General features: G+C 47.6%; 1 protein-coding gene across 1 annotated transcript in view; it reads right to left on the bottom strand.

Moving 5' to 3' along the window:
- Positions 1-19,814, bottom strand: part of PTGIS (prostaglandin I2 synthase) — a 146,003-nt gene that overhangs the window by 125,535 nt on the left and 654 nt on the right. The window lies entirely within an intron of this gene.

Below are 19,814 nucleotides of genomic sequence, written 5' to 3'. Positions count from 1 at the left end.
GGCCCAAGGACAATTCCATCTTGCACCTCTTTTTTCTTTTCTTTTTCTTTGCGTCATGTGCTGTTTGGGGAGGGTTTTTTGGAAGGGACATCCTGCGTGACACTGCAGTGCCACTCCTAGATGGGCCCGGTGTTTGTGTCGGCCACTAGGGTCGCTAATCTTACTCACACAGCTACCTCATTGCGCCTCTTTTTTTCTTTGCGTCATGTGCTGTTTGGGGAGGGTTTTTTGGAAGGGACATCCTGCGTGACACTGCAGTGCCACTCCTAGATGGGCCAGGTGTTTGTGTCGGGCACTTGGGTCGCTGAGCTTAGTCACACAGCTACCTCATTGCACCTCTTTTTTTCTTTGCGTCATGTGCTGTTTGGGGAGTGTTTTTTGGAAGGGCCATCCTGCGTGACACTGCAGTGCCACTCCTAGATGGGCCAGGTGTTTGTGTCGGCCACTAGGGTCGCTTAGCTTAGTCATCCAGCGACCTCGGTGCAAATTTTAGGACTAAAAATAATATTGTGAGGTGTGAGGTATTCAGAATAGACTGAAAATGAGTGGAAATTATGGTTTTTGAGGTTAATAATAATATGGGATCAAAATGACCCCCAAATTCTATGATTTAAGCTGTTTTTTAGGGTTTTTTGAAAAAAACACCCGAATCCAAAACACACCCGAATCCGACAAAAAAAATTCGGTGAGGTTTTGCCAAAACGCGGTCGAACCCAAAACACGGCCGCGGAACCGAACCCAAAACCAAAACACAAAACCCGAAAAATTTCAGGCGCTCATCTCTATCGTTTACCGCAGAGGCCATTTTCTGAGGCATGTGTGTTAAACCTCAGGAACTGAGATGCCCTTCTCACCATACAGCTGTGTGGCCGAGCTGGGCGGGGGGACAGCCAGCAGCATGCCGGATATCAGCAGCAGAGGGTGCGGGCTGTACATACTTGAGGCAGCTGGATATTCAACAGTGCTGAAAGCCTCCGGAGCCCGCACCCCCGGAGCTGCAGTACACCGGCAGAGGACACCCATCCCCCGAACCCTGCGTAGCCCAAAGCCGGAGATCAGCAGCATGTTGAACGCGGAAGCAGAAGCTGCTTATTGCCGGTCAACATGCTGCTGATCTCCGGCTTTGGGCTCCGCACGTGCCTTACAGCCCCCACCCTCGGCTGCTGATATCCGGGATGCTGCCCCTGCAGCTGGCTTTCCACCCGCCCGGCTCGCCCACCCAGCTGGATGGTGAGTGAGAAGGGCATCTCAGTGCCCGTGGTTTAATACATATCTCTCTTCGGTAAATGGCCATTAGTACATCCCACACACACTGATTACACACACACAGACTGGCCACCCCCAAATCCTACACACACCCACTCAGACTACACACACACATTCTCATACTTTCCTCTCCCCCACACACACACTGGACTGAAAAAATTTACACACACTGACACTGTTCCACACACACACAATTAACTCACACTCACACTGTCCCACACACACAATTAACACACTCGCACACTGTCCCACACACCAGTGGCGTGCGGTGAGGTCAGTGGCGTGCGGTGAGGCACTACAGCCATAATGTCTGCCGAATCCTACCGATGACCCCTACCGCCACCGAGCCAATGCCCGCCACTGCCTCTGAGCCGATGCCCGCTGCCACCACCAATGGCTTACAAACTCGCCCACCATCAACTGACCCAGCCCTCCGCCACTAATTTGCAACTCAGTCCAAAGCCGCCAATGCCCGCTGCCTGCCTGCTCATCATACTTGTGATATATTGTACATTTTTATAGAAAAAAATAATAATTTGTGTTTGGGACTGGGAAGGGAGTGGGAGGAGGACATGAATGCAATTTTGTTGTCCAGGGCTTCCATTAACTTAATGGAGAAGGGTCTGAATGGGTTAAAAATGTAAAAAAAAACTGCGTGAGGTCCCCCCTCCTAAGTATAACCAGCCTCGGGCTCTTTGAGCCGGTCCTGGTTGTTTAAATACTGGGAAAAAATTGGACAGGGGTTCACCGTATTTAGACAACCAGCATCGGGCTCTTAGTCCGGTCCTGGTTCCAAAAATACGGGGGACAAAAGATGTAGGGGTCCCCCCGTATTTTTAAAACCAGCACCGGCCTCCACTAGCCAGGGACATAATGCCACAGCCGGGGGACACATTTATGTAGGTCCCTGCGGCCGTGGCATTACCCCCCCAACTATTCACCACTGGCCGGGGTTCCCTGGAGTGGGGACCCCTTAAATCAAGGGGTCACCCCCCCTCCAGGCACCCAAGGGCCAGGGGTGAAGCCCGAGGCTGTCCCCCCCATCCGTGGGCTGTGGATGGGAGGCTGATAGCCATGTAAGTAAAAAAAGAATATTGTTTTTTGTTGTGGAACTACAAGGCCCAGAAAGCCTCCCCCGCTTGCTGGTACTTGGAGAACCTCAAGTACCAACATGCAGGGACATAACGGGCCCGCCGGTACCTGTAGTTCTACAACAGAAAAAATACCCAAATAAAAACACAACTCACACACCGTGACAGTAAAAATTTATTAAAACACACTGACACACTCACACATACTTACCTATATCCCACGCCGGTCACGTCCACTTGTCCAGTAGAATCCAGTAGGGGAATCTGTAAAAATGAGAGACAGATTACATACCTACATCCCACGCCGGTCACGTCCACTTGTCCAGTAGAATCCAATAGGGGTACCTGTAAAAATGAGAGACAGTTTACTTACCTACATCCCACGCCGGTCACGTCCACTTGTCCAGTAGAATCCAATAGGGGTACCTATAAAAATGAGAGACAGATTACTTACCTACATCCCACGCCGGTCACGTCCACTTGTCCAGTAGAATCCAGTAGGGGAATCTGTAAAAATGAGAGACAGATTACTTACCTACATCCCACGCCGGTCACGTCCACTTGTCCAGTAGAATCCAATAGGGGTACCTGTAAAAATGAGACACAGATTACTTACCTACATCCCACGCTGGTCACGTCCACTTGTCCAGTAGAATCCAGTAGGGGAATCTGTAAAAAATGAGAGACAGATTACATACCTACATCCCACGCCGGTCACGTCCACTTGTCCAGTAGAATCCAATAGGGGTACCTGTAAAAATGAGAGACAGATTACTTACCTACATCCCACGCCGGTCACGTCCACTTGTCCAGTAGAATCCAATAGGGGCACCTGTAAAAATGAGAGACAGATTACTTACCTACATCCCACGCCGGTCACGTCCACTTGTCCAGTAGAATCCAATAGGGGCACCTGTAAAAATGAGAGACAGATTACTTACCTACATCCCACGCCGGTCACGTCCACTTGTCCAGTAGAATCCAATAGGGGTACCTGTAAAAATGAGAGACAGATTACTTACCTACATCCCACGCCGGTCACGTCTACTTGTCCAGTAGAATCCAATAGGGGTACATCTAAAAATGAAAATGATACTTACAAACTTCAATCCACAGGAGAGAGAGAGAGAGAGAGAGAGAGAGGGGGGGGGGAGAGACTAACCTGCTGCTGCTGCTGCTGAGGAGACCGGCACACACTGCAGGGCCACGACGGGAGGACGGAGCCGGCGGAGGAGGGGGAGAGCCGCACACCGCCGCTCCTGTCAGCGGCAGAGGACGGGGCGCACACTACAGACGCCAATAACCGCCGGGACAATTAACACACACGCACACTGTCCCACACACACACAATTAACACACACGCACGCTGTCCCACACACACAAATAACACACACGCACACTGTCCCACACACACACAATTAACACACACTCACACTGTCACACACACCCACACAATTAACACACATTCACACTGTCCCACACACACAAATTAACACACTCACACTGTCCCACACACACAATTAACACACATTCACACTGTCCCACACACACACAATTAACACACGCACACTGTCCCACACACACACACACACACACACACACACACACAATTAACACACACGCACGCTGTCCCACACACACAAATAACACACACGCACACTGTCCCACACACACACAATTAACACACACGCACTCTGTCCCACACACACACACACAATTAACACACACGCACGCTGTCCCACACACACAAATAACACACACTCACTGTCCCACACACACACACACACACACACACACACACACACACACACACACAATTAACACACACGCACGCTGTCCCACACACACAAATAACACACACACACAATTAACACACCCACACAATTAACACATTCACACTGTCCCACACACACACACACACACACACACACACACACACACACACACACACACACACACACACACACACACAATTAACACACTCACACTGTACCACACACACAATTAACACACACAATTAACACATATTCACACTGTAACACACATTCACACTGTCACACACAATTAACACACTCACACTGTCACACACTCACACAATTAACAAACACACACTGTCCCGCACCCCCCTCTCCTGACAGAAAAAAAATATAAACAGAATTGAAAAGCCCGCTCACCTGTGAAGGCCGCGCGCGCGCACCTCCGAGGTCGCGGTCGCGCGCACCCCCGAGGTCGCAGTCGCGCGCACGCGCGATCGCGTACACTTATACAGTACAGTGTGCAGGGAGGAAGGAGGGGGGGGGGTGAGGGGAGGCTCCTGGCCGCCGCTGCCTGTCCAGTGTGACAGGCACAGCAGCCGGGGACGAGACAGGGAGAGCGCCGCAGGTAGCGCCGGCGGAATCCCTGTTGCATGGGGTGAGCGGGCCGTGCCGGTGGCGCCCCCTCTGTTGGGGCTTCCACGGCGCCCAGGGCACGTGCCCTGCTCGCCCCGTGCTAGATACGCCTCTGCAGCTGAGACACGCTGCCGCTCTCAGTAAGACACCGGCGGCGTGTCTCACTGAGAGAAGCGGGTGGGCCGGAGCAAACGGCTTCACGGGCCTTATACGGTTCCCCACCCCTGATATACAGGGTAGCAATATTTGCACAAAAACCTTTAGAAAGGAAATAGACTCCAACTCCTATACTCCAACTCCTATATACAGTAGACACCACAAGTGAGCACCACAAATTATGGCTCAAGAACATCCCCCTTGGACAATTTAAAAGGCTCAAAAAAAATTGCACCAAAGGAATAGTTTTGAATTAAGAAATTGAGGCTATAGGAGATAGATTTAAGGAAAAGGTTTACTCCAGAGAAATTATAAAACAAGTCAAACATAGAGTTAGAGAGACGAGTCGGAGAGACTAAGGGGTCTATTCATGAAGCAGTGAAAAGAGTGGAGAAGTGAGCCTGTGGAGAAGTTACGTATGGCAACCAACCAGCTGATCCGTACAATTGTATAGTACGCAAATTCTAACTGTTACTTCAATGCTGATTGGAGAAAGAGAATCTTCTAAAGGAGAAAGGAAAAATCAATACTAATGATCCCAAATTAGAGTGGTCATTTATTAGCAAATACGGCGCTCATTATAAACAATTAGAAAAAAGTATTTCAAGAAATTGGAAAATTCTAATGGCAGACCCCCTACTCAAAAATCATCTACCTAGTAAACCATCTTTTATATACAGAAGAGCAGCTTCACTCAAATCATGTATCTGGCACTGTGGGGGCATTTCTGGCACTGTGGGGGCATTTCTGTATCTGGCACTGTGGGGGCATTTCTGGCACTGTAGGGGCATATCTGGCACTGTGGGTGCATTTATATATCTGGCACTGTGGGGGCATATCGGGCACTGTGGGGGCATTTATCTGGCACTGTGGGGGCATATCTGGCACTGTGGGGGCATTTATGTATCTGGCACTGTGGGGGCATTTATCTGGCACTGTGGGGGCATTTATCTGGCACTGTGGGGGCATTTCTGTATCTGGCACTGTGGGGGCATATCTGGCACTGTGGGGGCATTTATGTATCTGGCACTGTGGGGGCATATCTGGCACTGTGGGGGCATATCTGGTACTGTTGCAGCATTTATGTATCTGGCACTGTGGGGGCATTTATGTATCTGGCACTGTGGGGGCATTTATCTGGCACTGTGGGGGCATTTATCTGGCACTGTGGGGGCATATCTGCACTGTGGGGGCATTTATCTGGAACTGTGGGGACGTATATCTGGCACTGTGGGGGCATTTATGTATCTGGCACTGTGGGGGCATTTATGTATCTGGCACTGTGGGGGCATTTATCTGGCACTGTGGGGGCATATCTGCACTGTGGGGGCATTTATCTGGAACTGTGGGGATGTATCTGGCACTGTGGGGGCATTTATGTATCTGGCACTGTGGGGGCATTTCTGTATCTGGCACTGCTGGGGGGCATGTCATGTGTAGCTGGCACGGCTGGGGGGCATGTCATGTGTAGCTGGCACGGCTGGGGAGCATATCATGTAGTGTTCCCGCTAGGCGTCTGTGGCTAGGCAATGAGTCTCAGTGCTCTGCCTGGCGCAAAGTGTCTAACGTGCTCTGCCTGGCGCAAAGTGTCTAACATGCTCTGCCTGGCGCAAAGTGTCTAGGAGGTTCTAGCTGGTGCAGTGTGTATTAACTGCACTACTGTGTGGTGTAATGCGAATTGCCACTATTATGTGGCCACGCACCTTTCCCACGAAGCAACGCCCCTAAATTTTAGCTGCGCGCCTTCGGCGCGCACTGTCCATGCTTTACCATGTAGGTAGATGAGCACCAAGCATTACAGTATGTACATCATTTTGCCCTCCTAACTTAAAAATGTGCCTTCCCTGTGAACACTATCATGTGTAGCTGGCACTGCTGGGGGGTATATTGTGTGTAGCTGGCACTGCTGGGGGGCATATCATATCTATCTGGCACTGCTGGGGTATATTGTGTGTAGCTGGCACTGCTGGGGGGCATGTCATGTCTATCTGGCACTGCTGCGGGGCATGTCATGTGTAGCTGGCACTGCTGGGGGTATATCATGTCTATCTGGCACTGCACATTATGTGTATCTGGCACTACACTGGAGACATTGTGTGTAAGGAACACTACTGTGGCTGTTATGTGTAAGGCTGCTAATTGTGTGCGTAGAGGGGGTGTGAAAATATATTTATTTATAGTATAATAATATAAAGTTATGAGGCCACACCCACTTTTCCTGGAGCGCATGGGGGGGGGGACGCTTTTACATGTTCTCGCTCAGGGTACTAGTAGGCCTGGAGCCGGCCCTGCTGCTGCTGCCTGGGGCCGGCACTGTCTGCTGCTGCTGTCAGGGAGAGGACAGAGGAGAGTGCAATATGTGGCTCTCCTGTCCCTCTCTTGCCCTCTGTCATGTCTCCTCCTGTGGCGGCGGCCCGTAGCTACGAATCTGGCGCCGGTCCGTGAGCCAATCAGAGCTCGCAGTCCGGCAGTGGCGGCTCCTGATTGGCTGCGAGCTCTGATTGGCTCGCGAACTTGCGTTTGTGTAATACACGCCGCAGCTGCTTGCTAGGCTCATGTGGAGAAACCGGACTGACTGGGCACTGCAGGCAGGAGTGGGGCACCGGTGTCTGCAAGGTGGCAGCCTGGCGGTAGTGCATACCGGCTGGGAATTTCATACCGGTACGCCGTACCGCCCTGTACCGCCCTGTACCGCAATACTTGCAGCACTGGGGAATACTGTCATTAGGTCAACCACACTTAGGTCGACAGTCATTAGGTCGACCACTGTTGGTTGACATGCATCAGGTCGACATAGTCACTAGGTCGACATTTACTAGGTCGGTATTGAAATAGGTCGACATTCGTTTTTCAATTTTTTTTTTCTTCATTTTTTGGCCTTTTTCATACTTTACGATCCATGTGGACTACGATTGGGAATAGTAACCTGTGCTGAGCGCAGCCACTTGTCATGTGAGGGGACACGGTGCACTAATTGGGGTTCCCCGTCACGTTACGAAGAAAACAACACCAAAAAAAAGTTACAAATAAACTCATGTTGACCTTTTTCCATGTTGACCTTGTTCATCTCGACCTAATGACTGAGTCAACCTATTTCAGGTGTCGACCTAGTCACTGTCGACCAATAGTGGTCGATCTAATGACTGTCAACCTAAGTGTGGCCGACCTAATGACCCATACCCACATATGAGACCTGTCATTGCTGGCTCACACATGTACACGGCAGTGGAACACAGGACTTGAGCTAATAAGGTATGCGGTCTATAGAGCTACAGTGTCTAATTAGACAGTCAATAGGTCGACACCAAATGGTCGACACACATTAGGTCATAATTGTCAAAAAGTCAACATGTTCATTAGGTTGTCCTATGAAAAGTTGACAGTGCTTATGGCCGACAGGTACAAACGGTCAACAGGTTCACATGGTCGACATGCCAATGGTCGACACACATATGGTCGATACAATTTTTCTTTCCAACTTTCTCATACTTTACCATCCATGTGGACTATGATTGGGAATGGTGACCTGTGAATTGGGAATGGTAACCTCCACTACCAGTGCTGAGCGCACTGGTAGTGGAGCGAGGCACCTTTCCCAAAGCATCGTAAGTGAAGCGGTGCACTAATTGGCGGTCCACATGCTGAGATGGTTAAAACTAGAGATGTGCACTTGAAATTTTTCGGGTTTTGTGTTTTGGTTTTGGGTTCGGTTCCGCGGCCGTGTTTTGGGTTCGACCGCGTTTTGGCAAAACCTCACCGAATTTTTTTTGTCGGATTCGGGTGTGTTTTGGATTCGGGTGTTTTTTTCAAAAAACACTAAAAAACAGCTTAAATCATAGAATTTGGGGGTCATTTTGATCCCAAAGTATTATTAACCTCAAAAACCATAATTTCCACTCATTTTCAGTCTATTCTGAACACCTCACACCTCACAATATTATTTTTAGTCCTAAAATTTGCACCGAGGTCGCTGGATGACTAAGCTAAGCGACCCTAGTTGCCGACACAAACACCTGGCCCATCTAGGAGTGGCACTGCAGTGTCACGCAGGATGGCCCTTCCAAAAAACACTCCCCAAACAGCACATGACGCAAAGAAAAAAAGAGGCGCAATGAGGTAGCTGTGTGAGTAAGCTAAGCGACCCTAGTGGCCGACACAAACACCTGGCCCATCTAGGAGTGGCACTGCAGTGTCACGCAGGATGGCCCTTCCAAAAAACACTCCCCAAACAGCACATGACGCAAAGAAAAAAAGAGGCGCAATAAGGTAGCTGTGTGAGTAAGCTAAGCGACCCTAGTGGCCGACACAAACACCTGGCCCATCTAGGAGTGGCACTGCAGTGTCACGCAGGATGGCCCTTCCAAAAAACACTCCCCAAACAGCACATGACGCAAAGAAAAAAAGAGGTGCAATGAGGTAGCTGTGTGAGTAAGCTAAGCGACCCTAGTGGCCGACACAAACACCTGGCCCATCTAGGAGTGGCACTGCAGTGTCACGCAGGATGGCCCTTCCAAAAAACACTCCCCAAACAGCACATAACGCAAAGAAAAAAAGAGGCGCAATGAGGTAGCTGTGTGAGTAAGATAAGCGACCCTAGTGGCCGAAACAAACACCTGGCCCATCTAGGAGTGGCACTGCAGTGTCACGCAGGATGGCCCTTCCAAAAAACACTCCCCAAACAGCACATGACGCAAAGAAAAAAAGAGGCGCAATGAGGTAGCTGTGTGAGTAAGATAAGCGACCCTAGTGGCCGACACAAACACCTGGCCCCTCTAGGAGTGGCACTGCAGTGTCACGCAGGATGGCCCTTCCAAAAAACACTCCCCAAACAGCACATGACGCAAAGAAAAAAAGAGGCGCAATGAGGTAGCTGTGTGAGTAAGATAAGCGACCCTAGTGGCCGACACAAACACCTGGCCCATCTAGGAGTGGCACTGCAGTGTCACGCAGGATGGCCCTTCAAAAAAATACTCCCCAAACAGCACATGACGCAAAGAAAAATGAAAGAAAAAAGAGGTGCAAGATGGAATTGTCCTTGGGCCCTCCCACCCACCCTTATGTTGTATAAACAGGACATGCACACTTTAACCAACCCATCATTTCAGTGACAGGGTCTGCCACACGACTGTGACTGAAATGACGGGTTGGTTTGGACCCCCACCAAAAAAGAAGCAATTAATCTCTCCTTGCACAAACTGGCTCTACAGAGGCAAGATGTCCACCTCATCATCATCCTCCGATATATCACCGTGTACATCCCCCTCCTCACAGATTATCAATTTGTCCCCACTGGAATCCACCATCTCAGCTCCCTGTGTACTTTGTGGAGGCAATTGCTGCTAGTCAATGTCTCCACGGAGGAATTGATTATAATTCATTTTAATGAACATCATCTTCTCCACATTTTCTGGAAGTAACCTCGTACGCCGATTGCTGACAAGGTGAGCGGTGGCACTAAACACTCTTTCGGAGTACACACTTGTGGGAGGGCAACTTAGGTAGAATAAAGCCAGTTTGTGCAAGGGCCTCCAAATTGCCTCTTTTTCCTGCCAGTATACGTACGGACTGTCTGACGTGCCTACTTGGATGCGGTCACTCATATAATCCTCCACCATTCTTTCAATGGGGAGAGAATCATATGCAGTGCCAGTAGACGACATGTCCGACTCCGTAATCGTTGTCAGGTCCTTCAGTCCGGACCAGATGTCAGCATCAGCAGTCGCTTCAGACTGCCCTGCATCACCGCCAGCGGGTGGGCTCGGAATTCTGAGCCTTTTCCTCGCACCCCCAGTTGCGGGAGAATGTGAAGGAGGAGATGTTGACAGGTCGCGTTCCGCTTGACTTGACAATTTTCTCACCAGCAGGTCTTTGAACCCCAGCAGACTTGTGTGTGCCGGAAAGAGAGATCCAAGGTAGGTTTTAAATCTAGGATCGAGCACGGTGGCCAAAATGTAGTGCTCTGATTTCAACAGATTGACCACCCGTGAATCCTTGTTAAGCGAATTAAGGGCTCCATCCACAAGTCCCACATGCCTAGCGGAATCGCTCTGTGTTAGCTCCTCCTTCAATGTCTCCAGCTTCTTCTGCAAAAGCCTGACGAGGGGAATGACCTGACTCAGGCTGGCAGTGTCTGAACTGACTTCACGTGTGGCAAGTTCAAAGGGCAGCAGAACCTTGCACAACGTTGAAATCATTCTCCACTGCGCTTGAGACAGGTGCATTCCACCTCCTATATCGTGCTCAATTGTATAGGCTTGAATGGCCTTTTGCTGCTCCTCCAACCTCTGAAGCATATATAGGGTTGAATTCCACCTCGTTACCACTTCTTGCTTCAGATGATGGCAGGGCAGGTTCAGGCGTTTTTGGTGTTGCTCCAGTCTTCTGTACGTGGTGCCTGTACGCCGAAAGTGTCCCGCAATTCTTCTGGCCACCGACAGCATCTCTTGCACGCCCCTCTCGTTTTTTAAATAATTCTGCACCACCAAATTCAAGGTATGTGCAAAACATGGGACGTGCTGGAATTTGCCCATATTTAATGCACACACAATATTGCTGGCGTTGTCCGATGCCACAAATCCACAGGAGAGTCCAATTGGGGTAAGCCATTCCGCGATGATCTTCCTCAGTTGCCGTAAGAGGTTTTCAGCTGTGTGCGTATTCTGGAAACCGGTGATACAAAGCGTAGCCTGCCTAGGAAAGAGTTGGCGTTTGCGATATGCTGCTACTGGTGCCGCCGCTGCTGTTCTTGCGGCGGGAGTCCATACATCTACCCAGTGGGCTGTCACAGTCATATAGTCCTGACCCTGCCCTGCTCCACTTGTCCACATGTCCGTGGTTAAGTGGACATTGGGTACAACTGCATTTTTTAGGACACTGGTGAGTCTTTTTCTGACGTCCGTGTACATTCTCGGTATCGCCTGCCTAGAGAAGTGGAACCTAGATGGTATTTGGTAACGGGGGCACACTACCTCAAGAAATTGTCTAGTTCCCTGTGAACTAACGGCGGATACCGGACGCACGTCTAACACCAACATAGTTGTCAAGGCCTCAGTTATCCGCTTTGCAACAGGATGACTGCTGTGATATTTCATCTTCCTCGCAAAGGACTGTTGGACAGTCAATTGCTTACTGGAAGTAGTACAAGTGGGCTTACGACTTCCCCTCTGGGATGACCATCGACTCCCAGCAGCAACAACAGCAGTGCCAGCAGCAGTAGGCGTTACATGCAAGGATGCATCGGAGGAATCCCAGGCAGGAGAGGACTCGTCAGAATTGCCAGTGACATGGCCTGCAGGACTATTGGCATTCCTGGGGAAGGAGGAAATTGACACTGAGGGAGTTGGTGGGGTGGTTTGCGTGATCTTGGTTACAAGAGGAAGGGATTTACTGGTCAGTGGACTGCTTCCGCTGTCGCCCAAAGTTTTTGAACTTGTCACTGACTTATTATGAATGCGCTGCAGGTGACGTATAAGGGAGGATGTTCCGAGGTGGTTAACGTCCTTACCCCTACTTATTACAGCTTGACAAAGGCAACACACGGCTTGACACCTGTTGTCCGCATTTCTGTTGAAATACTTCCACACCGAAGAGCTGATTTTTTTGGTATTTTCACCAGGCATGTCAATGGCCATATTCCTCCCACGGACAACAGGTGTCTCCCCGGGTGCCTGACTTAAACAAACCACCTCACCATCAGAATCCTCCTGGTCAATTTCCTCCCCAGCGCCAGCAACACCCATATCCTCCTCATCCTGGTGTACTTCAACACTGACATCTTCAATCTGACTATCAGGAACTGGACTGCGGGTGCTCCTTCCAGCACTTGCAGGGGGCGTGCAAATGGTGGAAGGCGCATGCTCTTCACGTCCAGTGTTGGGAAGGTCAGGCATCGCAACCGACACAATTGGACTCTCCTTGTGGATTTGGGATTTCGAAGAACGCACAGTTCTTTGCTGTGCTTTTGCCAGCTTGAGTCTTTTCATTTTTCTAGCGAGAGGCTGAGTGCTTCCATCCTCATGTGAAGCTGAACCACTAGCCATGAACATAGGCCAGGGCCTCAGCCGTTCCTTGCCACTCCGTGTGGTAAATGGCATATTGGCAAGTTTACGCTTCTCCTCCGACAATTTTATTTTAGATTTTTGAGTCCTTTTTTTACTGATATTTGGTGTTTTGGATTTTACATGCTCTGTACTATGACATTGGGCATCGGCCTTGGCAGACGACGTTGCTGGCATTTCATCGTCTCGGCCATGACTAGTGGCAGCAGCTTCAGCACGAGGTGGAAGTCGATCTTGATCTTTCCCTATTTTTGGAACCTCAACATTTTTGTTCTCCATATTTTAATAGGCACAACTAAAAGGCACCTCAGGTAAACAATGGAGATGGATGGATACTAGTATACTTATGGATGACGAGCGACTGCCGACACAGAGGTAGCTACAGCCGTGGACTACCGTACTGTGTCTGCTGCTAATATAGACTGGATGATAATGAGATAAAATTAAAATATATATATATATTATATATCACACTAGTACTGCAGCCGGACAGGTATATATTATGTAATGACGGACCTGCTGGACACTGTCTGTCAGACTCAGCACTGCAGACTCCTAAAGTAAGCTACTAGTATCAAGAAGATAGAAAAAAAAAAAAAACCACGGGTAGGTGGTATACAATTATGGATGGACGAGCGACTGCCGACACAGAGGTAGCTACAGCCGTGGACTACCGTACTGTGTCTGCTGCTAATATAGACTGGATGATAATGAGATAAAATTAAAATATATATATATTATATATCACACTAGTACTGCAGCCGGACAGGTATATATTATGTAATGACGGACCTGCTGGACACTGTCTGTCAGACTCAGCACTGCAGACTCCTAAAGTAAGCTACTAGTATCAAGAAGATAGAAAAAAAAAACCACGGGTAGGTGGTATACAATTATGGATGGAAGAGCGACTGCCGACACAGAGGTAGCTACAGCCGTGGACTACCGTACTGTGTCTGCTGCTAATATAGACTGGATGATAATGAGATAAAATTAAAATATATATATATTATATATCACACTAGTACTGCAGCCGGACAGGTATATATTATGTAATGACGGACCTGCTGGACACTGCCTGTCAGACTCAGCACTGCAGACTCCTAAAGTAAGCTACTAGTATCAAGAAGATAGAAAAAAAAAACCACGGGTAGGTGGTATACAATTATGGATGGACGAGCGACTGCCGACACAGAGGTAGCTACAGCCGTGGACTACCGTACTGTGTCTGCTGCTAATATAGACTGGATGATAATGAGATAAAATTAAAATATATATATATATCACACTAGTACTGCAGCCGGACAGGTATATATTATGTAATGACGGACCTGCTGGACACTGTCTGTCAGCACTGCAGACTCCTAAAGTAAGCTACTAGTATCAAGAAGATAGAAAAAAACAAAAACCACGGGTAGGTGGTATACAATTATGGATGGACGAGCGACTGCCGACACAGAGGTAGCTACAGCCGTGGACTACCGTACTGTGTCTGCTGCTAATATAGACTGGATGATAATGAGATAAAATTAAAATATATATATATATATCACACTAGTACTGCAGCCGGACAGGTATATATTATGTAGTGACGGACCTGCTGGACACTGTCTGCAGAATGCGTTTATAAAAACACCACACGACGAGTGTTTAACTTTTTCAGGCAGACAATCACAATATACTGGTGGTCAGCAGACAATCACAATACTGGTGGTCAGTGGTCACTGGTCAGTCACACTGGCAGTGGCACTCTGGCAGCAAAAGTGTGCACTGTACTTAAAATATGTACTCCTGCTATAACTGCTCCCCAGTCTCCCCCACAATTAAGCTGTGTGAGCAGTGAGCACTCAGCACAGTCAGATAATGATATACAGTATTACATATGATGCAGCACACTGGGCTGAGCACAGATATGGTATGTGACTGTGTCACACTGTGTATCGTTTTTTTTCAGGCAGAGAAGGGATTAATTAAACTGGTGGTCACTGGTCACACTATCAGCAGCAAGTAGTACTCCTCCTAATAATATGCTCCCCAAAATTTGTGTCTCTCTCTAGTACTCTAGTCTAAACGGAGAGGACGCCAGCCACGTCCTCTCCCTATCAATCTCAATGCACGTGTGAAAATGGCGGCGACGCGCGGCTCCTTATATAGAATCCGAGTCTCGCGATAGAATACGAGCCTCGCGAGAATCCGACAGCGGGATGATGACGTTCGGGCGCGCTCGGGTTAACCGAGCAAGGCGGGAAGATCCGAGTCGCTCGGCCCCGTGTAAAAAAACCTGAAGTTCGGGCGGGTTCGGATTCCGAGGAACCGAACCCGCTCATCTCTAGTTAAAACCACACCAAACAATTTAAAAAACGGCAATCGGGCAGAGGCGATCGCTAGGCAACTACAGCCGTCGGTTGTCGGCCATGCGTCGGCGCACTGCGGTGCCGATGTATGCACACTTCTGACCTGATCGCTGCACTGCAATGAACGGCAGTGTGCGATCAGGTCAGAATGACCCAATAAGATGGGGATAGTGATAAGGAACTGCAGCAGTACATGTAACACCTTGATTTTTCTGAAATATGGGCCTCTGCAGACTTTTTGCCAAAGGCAGCCTGCAAGGCTCATCGCCATTGATGCAGTGATTGCTTTTATCAGCTTTGGAGATTGTTAAATAGGGAAAAGTCCCTACAGTGTCTCTCCTCCCTATAGTAAATATGCCCCTTAGTGACTGTGGTTATTGTTGTGTGAATTACATACACTGGGATGTGTGTAACCTGATAATGGCAGCAATACCTAAATCCTAGTACAGTACATGCAAGTGCTTGGTGAGTACTGAATGGAACAGTCTTAAGAACACACTATTTTATGTGCATCTGCGGCAGCAGCTGGATAACTTGGACAGTCAGTCAGACACTGATAGTGTGAGTGAGGAGACTGTGGGGGTCATTCCGAGTTGATCGCACGGTAGCAGTTTTTTGCAGCCGTGCGATCAGATAGTCACCGCCTATGGGGGAGTGTATTTTAGCATAGAAAGTGTGCATTTGCATGTGCAGGGGAGCTGTGCAAAAAGTTTTTGTGCAGTTTCTGAGTAGCTCTGAACTTACTTAGCCACTGTGATCACTTCAGCCTGTCAGGTCCTGGAATTGACATCAGACACCCGCCCTGCAAACACCTGGACACGCCTGCGTTTTCCACGGCACTCCCAGAAAACGGTCAGTTGCCATCCAGAAACGCCTTCTTCCTGTCAATCTCCTTGCGATTGGCCGTGCGAATGGATTCTTCATTAAATCCATCGCACAGCAACGATCCGCTTTGTACCCATACGACGCGCCTGCGCATTGTGGTGCATACGTATGCGCAGTAGTGACCTGATCGCTGCGCTGCGAAAAACGGCAGCGTATGCGATCAGGTCGGAATGACCCCCTGTACACATGAGGATTGATAGCAAACTTGAAGAAGCTCAGGTAGGCATGAGCGGATGATGAATTCCAACTCATGCCAGCCACCCAGATAAGAAGGCAAGTCTCCAGGAGTTGGTCAGCTGAATGCACACCCAGCCCACCCCCCAGCCAGAAAGTCGGTAAGTATGGTGTGTGCTGGGGTGAATAGTAAGTGATGACTGGGTTTACATTTTTTAAGCAGAGCTTATCAAACCTGTCACTTCTTTGACAGTGCTGCCGTGCTGGCCACTGGATTTAAAAGAGCAAAAAATAAATAAATACAACATCGGCATGTTTTGTATTTTATTTTATTGCCCTTTTAAATACAGCAGCAGAACTGGATAAAAAAAAAACGCAGCAGGAGTTTTACGACCAAACAATATATAATAGCTACATGGACTAAGTGTTGCTATACAGTTAGTAAAGATTATTTAAGCAATTTTGTAGGAAAATAATTTAAAGAAGAGGCTACAAAGTACAAACATACATTAATAGTTGACCAGGTCCAGGTGCTGCATTTTTTTTGTCATTTTATTGAGCTTCACCTTTCATAATTCATGACATGCTCTGACGCTATCAAACATTGTTGTCTACTCTGATGATGTGAATGTCTTATTTATGCCGCCTGGCCCTCATTTCTCATTTGTTGTGTACCATTTTTCTGTTGTTCTTATTTCTATGTTCTTCACAAAAAACCCTACTAAAGATATTTTTTTTAAAAGAAATTAGTTGACCGGGTACTCACTGGCATTACATTTGTGTTAAATAAAGAAATAAAGAAATAAATACATGCGAAAGTGTAGACCGGATGTGAAAAAGCACCTGCAGTTAGTATGCACTCAACACATTTGCATGTGTGGGCAAATGCATTCAGGTACATAACAAAGTTCATCAATCTTTCAGGTGTTATCAGTTTTATTCAAAAATCGTGAACCTTTAATTATTACTTCCTCATAAAAATGGAATCTACCTTCTTTGTTCTTGTTCCTTTGTGACATTATGGGGAATGATTCTGTCTTTGCATTCCAATACAGGCAAACATTCCATTGTATTTGGTAAAGCATCAGTTCTGATAAGTGTCAATATTGGTAAATACTGCAGTTACTGTTATTTTTCCAAGATGAATAAAATGGTCACTCACCACTAAAAAAATCTAGCCTATCAACTCCAGGAGGTAAATTTACTAAAAGTTGTAAAAATGAAAAGTGGTGGTGTTGCCCATAGCAACCAATCAGATTTTGTCTATCATTTCTCTGTTGCATCCTAGAAAATTATTGACAGAATCTGATTGGTTGCTATGGGCAACATCACCACTGAAGATAGTGTGTATTGCTTAAACCATATGCAGATCTTAAATTTGTGCTAATGTTCGTATGTTTCCACATGCCCGTACTCCTTTGATGGACCGGTAAACGCATATATTTATTACTTCTTGTACATGTGCTACTTATACCGCTTTCACATCGCACAAATAACCCAGTATCGACCCGTTATAAAACTTATATTGCCGGGGTGACATGGGTCACTGTGCGCTGTGAAAGAAGCCATAGAGAATTCCCGGGTAGCCTGTCTCAGTAATTCAACCCGGGTAATAAGAAAGGTTATTCCCGGGTTGAATACCGGGTCAGGGACAGTGTAAATGGGTTCCAGAGTCAATGCGACCCGGGACCCGTACACTACATAGGGAGAGGCAGAGCGGAGATGGGCTCATCTCCCAGCGCCGGCTCCGCCCCCCACCTCTATGGCAACCCGACTCGGCATATTGCCGTGTCGGGAAGCCTGCTGTTAGGGTCCAATGACAGATCCCATCCGGAAAGGACCCGTTTCCAAATACCGGGTGGGATCTGGCACTAGAGATGTGAAAGGGGTATACTATTCCTGCATTCAAATTATTATATTTTGCTTTGTTTAATAAATGCCTTTTATATACTTAAACTTATTTGGGACATATTGTTCCTATTGACCCAAGGTGTGATCATTCATGTAAATTAGCACAGATTGGTGTTCTGCATATGGTCTAAGCCAGAGATTTTCAATCTTTCACAACTCGCGGCACACTGAACAATATTTAAATATTACCAAGGCACATTCTAATATAATGGTGATGCATGGTGCAGTTGCGTGTCCTAGAATGTCATGTCACAGCTTCTCCATAGGTAACGCCTGAGCCACATCTGAGAAAGCCAGAAGAGCCCAACACTGCCCGGGCGGCCGGGCCCAAAATTAGAACTGGCTCTACAACCACTAAACCCACCAATATTGATCGTTCCAGGGACTCAGTAGTGGCAAAACACTGACGGGCCTGGCTGTGCTTCTATGGCGGCACACCTGGAGACTGCTCAGGGCACACTAGTGTGCCATGGCACAGTGGTTGAAAAACACTGGTCTAAGCAATACACACTATGTTCTGTTTCTCTTATCGTATTTTGGATCAGTGAAAAATATCCTATATGACCGGCCAATGTACATCTTGAATCGAAAGGATTTACAGTAGGTTAAACAATATTAACATTTAAGTACACCGCATCACTTTCCCCTCCCTGTCACACAGTAAGCAGTATTTACTGTAGGTTCTTTGCATAAAATCCACACTTGCGGCTAACCAACGCACAATATTGGTCGTGAGCAGCCACAAAGTTAGGGGAGTGTGATTATTCTCGTGTTTTATGTATTTATACCTAGATTTTTGACACTTAAGGTGTGTACAGACGGTGAGATTCGGGCTACTCCCCGATTCTCACTGTGCGATAGGGGCTAGGTCGGTATCGCAAGCATATAATGACTGTACTTGCTATACTGACTATGTGCGATTTTGGCTAAGTGTCAATTTTGACTATCTTTTCTACGAGATAGTCAAGATTGACTTGCCTGCACAGTCTATCTAGGCGTGTGATGCCGACCGCGCGGGACCGTGCATCGGCAATGCATTGGGATCGCAAGGTGGCTTTCCCCTTGAGATCTGCACTAACTATCCTTACAAAAATATCTCACCGTGTGTACACACCTTTAGATTTGCATTATCATATACTTCATTCACACACACCTGAATGTTTTAGATATTAGATATAGTGAAAGTTATATGTGTGTGTGTGTGTGTGTGTGTGTGTGTGTGTGTGTGTGTGTGTGTGTGTATATAAATTTATGTGGGTACCTTTGTATGCCTAAATGCATACAATATTATAATTTCATATAAAATAACAATGATACTGTTAATAAAAATACTATTACAGGTTGAGTATCCCATATCCATATATTCCGAAATACGGAATATTCCGAAATACGGACTTTTTTGAGCGAGAGTGAGATAGTGAAACCTTTGTTTTTTGATTGCTCAATGTACACAAACTTTGTTTAATACACAAAGTTATAAAAAATATTGTATTAAATGACCTTCAGGCTGTGTGTATAAGGTGTATATGA

Source organism: Pseudophryne corroboree, chromosome 3, assembly GCF_028390025.1.
Source record: "Pseudophryne corroboree isolate aPseCor3 chromosome 3, aPseCor3.hap2, whole genome shotgun sequence".
In the NCBI taxonomy this organism is placed as follows: domain Eukaryota; kingdom Metazoa; phylum Chordata; class Amphibia; order Anura; family Myobatrachidae; genus Pseudophryne; species Pseudophryne corroboree.
This window is presented reverse-complemented; position numbering and strand designations above follow the sequence as displayed.